Source organism: Poeciliopsis prolifica, unplaced genomic scaffold (assembly GCF_027474105.1).
Source record: "Poeciliopsis prolifica strain line A6 unplaced genomic scaffold, Auburn_PproV2 SCAFFOLD111, whole genome shotgun sequence".
Taxonomy (NCBI): domain Eukaryota; kingdom Metazoa; phylum Chordata; class Actinopteri; order Cyprinodontiformes; family Poeciliidae; genus Poeciliopsis; species Poeciliopsis prolifica.
In genome coordinates, this window is record NW_026562486.1 from 332,764 (window position 1) to 339,682 (window position 6,919).

A 6,919-nucleotide genomic window follows, 5' to 3' on the forward strand; every position below is an offset into this window, starting at 1 on the left:
GGTTTCCCACGCAGCGTTCCTGGAAAGCAAACTGGGCTTTCTGTTCCGAGGATTCAGGAGCGACTGCTGGCTCCGAGTCGCTTTGGACTCAGACAGCAAGAGGAGGAGGAGGACGGTTTCTGCTGCAGAAACAACTCAGCATTTAAACACAAGACAATATTCTGACAGAAAACTGAGCCTGAAACTAAAACTCAGAAGCTCCAGACTAAATTCTGAAACTAAAAATCTCTTAACTCAGAAACAAACTGAAACTAAATCGCTACAATAAATCGTTAAGCATAATTATATATTTAAGATTAAACTGAACTCAGAACCAAACTCTAAAATTAACAAAACATTTTTAGCATTTTATCTGAAATTCATGGCAGTTTTTTTACCTCAGTAAATTAATTTCTTCATAAAGTATCAAATTTAACAACTGGATAAAAAGTCAAATCGGGAATTTTCATTTAATTAAACTAAAACACCTGAAAGATGAGCGTTAAGTAGAATAAAGACCTGATTTCAATAAAAACTATTATTTAAATATTAGATGCTGAACTTTAACTTGAACTTTCAGTCCCAGAGTAAATTTTATCAGGAGTCAAAAGAACCAAAAAACCTGAAATTAAACAAATACAACATTACATTTTTCAGCAGTAAAGGGATATTATTCATCTTAAAACCAAAGCTTAAAGAGGAATCTTTGTGTAGTTTTAAAATAGTTTTAGGCTTTTATAAGACCAGGATTCGGGTCACTTTATGTAAAAATGTTTGCTATATTTCACTGAATTTATTAATTGAATAAAAGCTGATTTGGTGGAAAGCTGAGTTGGCTTTCCAGAAAGTTTGCAAAAATATCGTTCCACTTATTGTTAAAGTTTGGTTGTAAAATACTTATGTAACATTTTCCATTGTAAAACAATCATTTCACTCTGATTTTAATAACTTGTTTATTAAGGTTTTCTTAATAAACAAGTTCGGATTTCATTTGGGGCCCAAAAGAATCGGGGCAAAGGCCACAAAATGGCCCCCGAGCCGCGCTTTGGACACCCCTCACTTACATTCACTGATTAAAGTTTATATGTTTGACATGCTGACATATGCTCTTATGAAATGCTTATATAAAATGCATATTAATACATCTAAAAGGGTTCTTTTGTCAAAAACTTTTCATTTTGATTTAGGCCAGTTTTTCTGCCACTGACTTTTATTTGCTGTTTGTCCTGACAGTTGGCGGTTACCGTAGCAACCGGCAACACCTCACCGCTGGTCCAGTTTCCGTCTGTAACCTGTAAATATCAAATTATATTCCAGCACACGGAGCTTATCCCTAACCCTATCAGGTATTCATTTCACACGAGTCACATGACTGACCACCACATGTTGCTGCTTCTTTGGAAATGACAAAGAAGTTGACAGGAAGTAGTACGACTGCTACCAGTCTGACTTATTGCGTGAACAAATTTACAATTTTAATTCTGTTTCTCATTTAATAGAAACATCAGATGTGAAATTGTGTTTTTCAAACATTAGCAGAATTTTGACAAAGTTTCGCACACATTTGCGTTGAAATGCTGCTATTCCCAATCTCAGAAGGAGTACCATGAATTTACATTCTTACACATGTATGAAGATACAATCTTCTTTTGAACAAAGTTAATTCTCTGTGTTCTTAAAAAGTCTTACTGGACCGAGACAAACGGAGAAGGTGATGTTTTTAATTATTCAGAAGCTATTCTCAGAGAGAATAAAACAAGTTTGAGAAACTGGAACAATATGAAACATCTTCAGGTTGGACGCAGTCGTTGTGCCAGCAGCTCCTTCACTTCCAGTTCTTGGACATCTCGAATGAGGATCGACCTTTGACCCTGAAGATATGTAAAGTGGTGTTGTGATGTTCAGCCAAAGCCTGAGGGACGGGAAGCAGATCTGTGCACTTTAAATCACGGCGCAGAGCTTTGTCTGCGCCGTGATTTCACCGCCGTCAGGCTGATTAACGGCCCGACTTCGTCTCTAACAAAAACCTACAAGACTTTTGAACAAAGGGTTTGTTTCACAATGTTTCTGTTTCATGATGTTTCTGTAAGAAAAATCTTTAAATGTTTGTTTCTGGACATTTGTTTTTAAAGATTTTGGAATAAAGCGTTGGTTTTAACAATGTTTTTGTGACAAAACTGTTCTAACTCTTGTGAACAAAGCGACTGCTCGTAAAGTAACAAACAAAGAGATTATTTCACGATGTTCCTGTGACAAAAAAATCTTAAAATGTTTTCTTTCATGATGTTTGTTACATTTTTTTGAGGAGTTTTGAGTAAAGTGTTTCTTTAACGATGTCTTTTCTGACAGAAATTTTCTGTCTTTTGAACAAAGCATCTGTTTCTGATAAAATCTTCAGACTTTTTAATAAAAGCGATAATTTCATTGTTTTTAGAACAAAAATCTTCTAAGACTTTCAAAGTACTTGTTTCACAATATTTCTGCCAGCAATTTTTTTAAATTTTTGATGAAGCGTTGACCTACCCTTGTTTCTTTGACAAAACCCTGAAGTGTTTCAACAACATTTCTGTGAAAGAAATCTTAAAATGCTTTTTGAGGAGGTTTCTGTTTCATGGGTTTGCAAAGAGAAGATGGCAGCGGATGAGAGCAGAAGTGCAGCGCCGCGGCCGCCTGGTGTCTGCAGAGGGAATCCGGACCGAACCAGAGCCTGGACCGGGTCAACAGATGTTCCTCCTGCACCGTCATCCAGAGGTTGGTCTAGTCAAATCCTCTGTTCTCCATTATTTCTTCTGCTGCTTGATCAAAACTGACAAAAAATGAGCAGATTTCTGAGCGAATCTGTTCATTTCCAAATGTTTTCTAAGACAGAAATCTTCAGATTTCTGCAAAATGTTTATTTAACAATGAAATTCTTTAGACTTTTTAATGAAGCGTCTATTTCCTGATAAGACAAATTTGTCAGTATTACCAGACATTTAAAAATATTTTTATTTCTAGAGTTCCAAAACGCCTTTTGTCTCAGATGAAATTTTGTCAAAAATGTTTTTTTCTTCAGCAAAAACATCCAAAGTTGGACTTTTTTATCTTTACTTTGATATTCAGATATTTTACTCATTTTATTCCAAAATATACTATTTATTTTTCAACATCACTTTTCAAAAAGTGCATTAACTTTCTAAAAAGGCCCTCAGATCTTTTTCTGTTATTTTTCCATGTCTGTTTTTAATAATGACCTCAGAGTTCCTCCCAGTTCACTTGTTTTCACACTGAGTCCCGAGGATTTCTTGGACTTCAGAGGTGGTTTATGTGCTCCTTTTACCCATGTTAACAAACAGTTCTTTGACTTTTCAGAGAAAAATGTTCAGAACCAGGTGTGGCTTTGAGGTTTCGTGGGTTTGGGTTGAAAACGGGCCGCAGGATTTTTCCTCCTGACTCCCTGAAACAGCTGAGCTCAGTCTGTGATTTCCTCCTGCACAAATCTGGGAGTGTTTTCTGCCTGGAGACTGGGTTTTATGGACCCTCCGTTCATGTGTTTTCTTCTTCACCCCCTTTTTTTTTTTTTTTTACTCCACAACCTCAGTGAACCTGGAAGCCAGATTGAACTCATGTCACCCAGATCTGCTTCGTTTCACACATGCGCTGCGTTTGCCATCCAAGCGTACGCAAATCTTTCTCCATATTCGGCTAATGTGGAAAAATAAACACAATTTTGCAGTTGTGGTGTTTTCATTAATTAGAAATAAAATTAAATCACACATAAATCTGTTTCTTCACGCGATGAGATTGAAAACATGTGCCTTCGTCCTCCGACCACTTCCTGTTGTTTTTTTCGCAAAACGTGTCATTTGATTCAGCCGATAAACCAACTGCAGCGTTTTATTAAAAACCTTTTTTTAAATTGGCTTGTTTCCACTCTAACCTAATTTATTTTCATAATTTGAATTTGAGCAGTTATATGCTCAAATTGGAATCACAAAAATACCATTATTAAATAAGAAACAAAATTTAAATCACATTGCGCAATAAGAAATTAAAAGCATGTTGTGCCATCGTTCTCCTACCATTTCCTGTCGTCTTCTTCGTCTTTTTGCCAGTAGTAATGTCTGGTTGTTGATCACATTTCAATACAGCTGAAAAAACAAACAAAAAAACTCATTCTTGAGCAAAAACGTTTTATCAAAAAACTTTTTTTTTTCCCCCGAATTTGTTGTGTTTCCATTAAGCAAATTAATTTTTGTAATTCCCCGGTCAGTGGAAACATCTGCTTTTGCACTAATTAGAATTGCGAAAATAAAACTATTACATAAGAAACTAAATTAAAATCACCCGTGAATACATTTGTGATCAGACATTTAATAAACATGGTGCACCATTGTCCTCTTGTCTTCGTCTTTCACCATTAGCAGCATCCAGTGGTTGATCACATTTTGGTGCAGCGGAAAAACGTTTTTTCCAAATGTTCCCTACAAATCTGGGTTTTGCTTCGGTTGAAGTGATATCCATATGTGATACCGGAAACCATTCCAAAAGCAGGAAGTAGACTAAAGCACAGGGCATTCTGGGTAAATACAACAAAAACAAACATGGCAGCTTAAAACTAGCAGGAAAACTAAAGAAAAATCTGATGCTACTCCATTTTTGTTTGCGTTTTGTGAAGAAAGAAGTTGCCAAAGGGTCTTCGTCAGAAGTTTTTATCTTGTTTCCTTCAGTGGTTCTTGGTGCAGCGCCCCCACAGGCGAGGAGGGGAACAGGCTTTTCTAAAGGTTGGGTTGTTTTGATTTAGTGCAGTGAAAAACAAACCCACAGCAGCTGGAAATGGAACAAATGTTACAGTTTTGTTTCCCAGTTGAAACCCATCAGTTGTGAAAACGACCTTAATTTAACTTAAATAATAGAGGCACTGCAGTTACAAAATAGTTTGTTTGTTTTTTAATGTAGACTTCTGGACATTTGTAATGAAACGCATTGAGTCACCCACTCTCACCACGTTGCACTTTAAAGGGTTAACATGCAGCTTCAACAAAGGAGTCGGTGCAGGACCAGCGTGTGCACGAGCCTGGGTGAGGAAAAGGGGGAGAAAGATGGTGGAGAGTCGGGGGACCAGGTTTTAGCCCCGCCCTGAAATTCTTCACTGGAGAGGCTGTTTACAACCTCGCCGCTCTGGAGTCCCTGGGTTCATTGGCCTGGTGGGGAGGGGGCAAGCCACAGACAGGAAAAGGGTGCAGGAAAAAGACAATGAGGAACATGCTGATGGCCTCCAGAGCTGCAGGATCTCACTTCCCTTTTGTCTCACCTTAAATACTCGTTTTCCCTGCATTTTAACATGCAGACGATGGAAAAACCTCAACATCCCTGCAAGCATCTAAAAAAGAAATAGTTAAGTCGTGGACTACAGTTCCCAGAAGCTGAAGTCCCAGATCCTGCATGTAAACACAGGCTGGATTCCCCCCAGCGTGTTGTTTTGTCTGCAGCTTCAGTTTCCTTCAGGGAACGAAAAAGAAAACGCTTTGAACTGTTGTCACTCTAGAGTTTTTTTTTGTTGCCGTCCAGTCGAGTTTATGTGACACGCCCATCTCTTCCTGCACACATATTTTCACAGCCATGTCAATCAAAAAATATTCACATGGAGGAAAAGAGCTTCATTAAAGAAGTCATTTCAGATCTTAAACTGTGATTTAACTGTCATAAATTACATTTTTTGCAAGGCAAAGCTCAAGCAAATAAAAAAATTACCTTTACAGAACCGGTCTGACAACATGAAGTAGGCAAAAAAAATCACATCATCTCCCCTATCTGAAGAAATTTATGAAAAGTTTACAAAAAAAATGGAAATCCATGTGAAAGGCTTTGGAGCTCCAGAGACCAGCCATCTACATTTTTTGTGTTTTTGCACATGATGGAGGGAAAAATGTATCGAGATTCATCACCAAAAGACGTTCAGACATTTTCCACACAAGCAACAGAACATTCAGTCCTTGAGTTTGATGTTTTCTTGACGTTCACTTTGAGATTATTAGAAAGTGATTGCTGTGGTTCAGTTAAACGGCTCCTCTATCAGGTCAGACAGTTGGCATTCAGGTCATCTTTTTACCCAAACACCAAATTCCACAGCACATCTACATGTTGCAGTTATCAAAGTCAAGCTGCATAACTGACATACTTCCCTCTCCCTCATTATATTTAATTAAAACTTTTTCCTGGCCTTGCTATCTGGTTGACATTCACGATAAACCCACTTTCACAAGTATTTCTTTTAAAATAAATATGTTTTCATCAAAGCTTACTATTGTTGTTGCAAGGAGTGGCCATATTGGAACTCAGAGCTGGAGTTTCACACATTGTCAAAATTTCAAAGTAGGACGTTTGACTTAAGTGAGATTTTACAGTTGATTGTTTTTTTTACTAAAATGTCGTAATATCCAAATTCACAACAAACGTAACATAGCATGCTAGGTTCACTCTTTTTCTAGTAACAAACAAAAGACTCATCACTTATTGGTTTGTTTGAAACTTAAATATTGTGAATTTCTGAATGTGTTCTTCATTGAACACAAACTGTTTTGCATGATAATCCTTTGTTATTGTTGAGGTTATTGATGAGTTTCCGCCTTTCCAACAAAGTGATGAGACAGAAACAGGAAGCCAGACATGTGAGAGAGTGTCTGTGTGTCTTAACACTGAGTCTGAGACTGTTTTTGTCATTTTCAGGTTAATATTTGTGGATATCTTCCCTGTTTTTGTGGCAGTCATTGTGTCTCAGAGCAGCCTGTCGCGCGCGCTCCCGCAGGTTTTCGCGGGCTCGCCTGCCTGCCTGCCTCGCGCTTCCCTCCCTTCCTCCCAACCTTTCCACCACATCGCACGCGCTGCCGGGTTCACCGGGTTTACTCTGACACCGCTGACTCCCTGGCCACGCCCCCCGGCGGCCACGCACCCCGCCTCG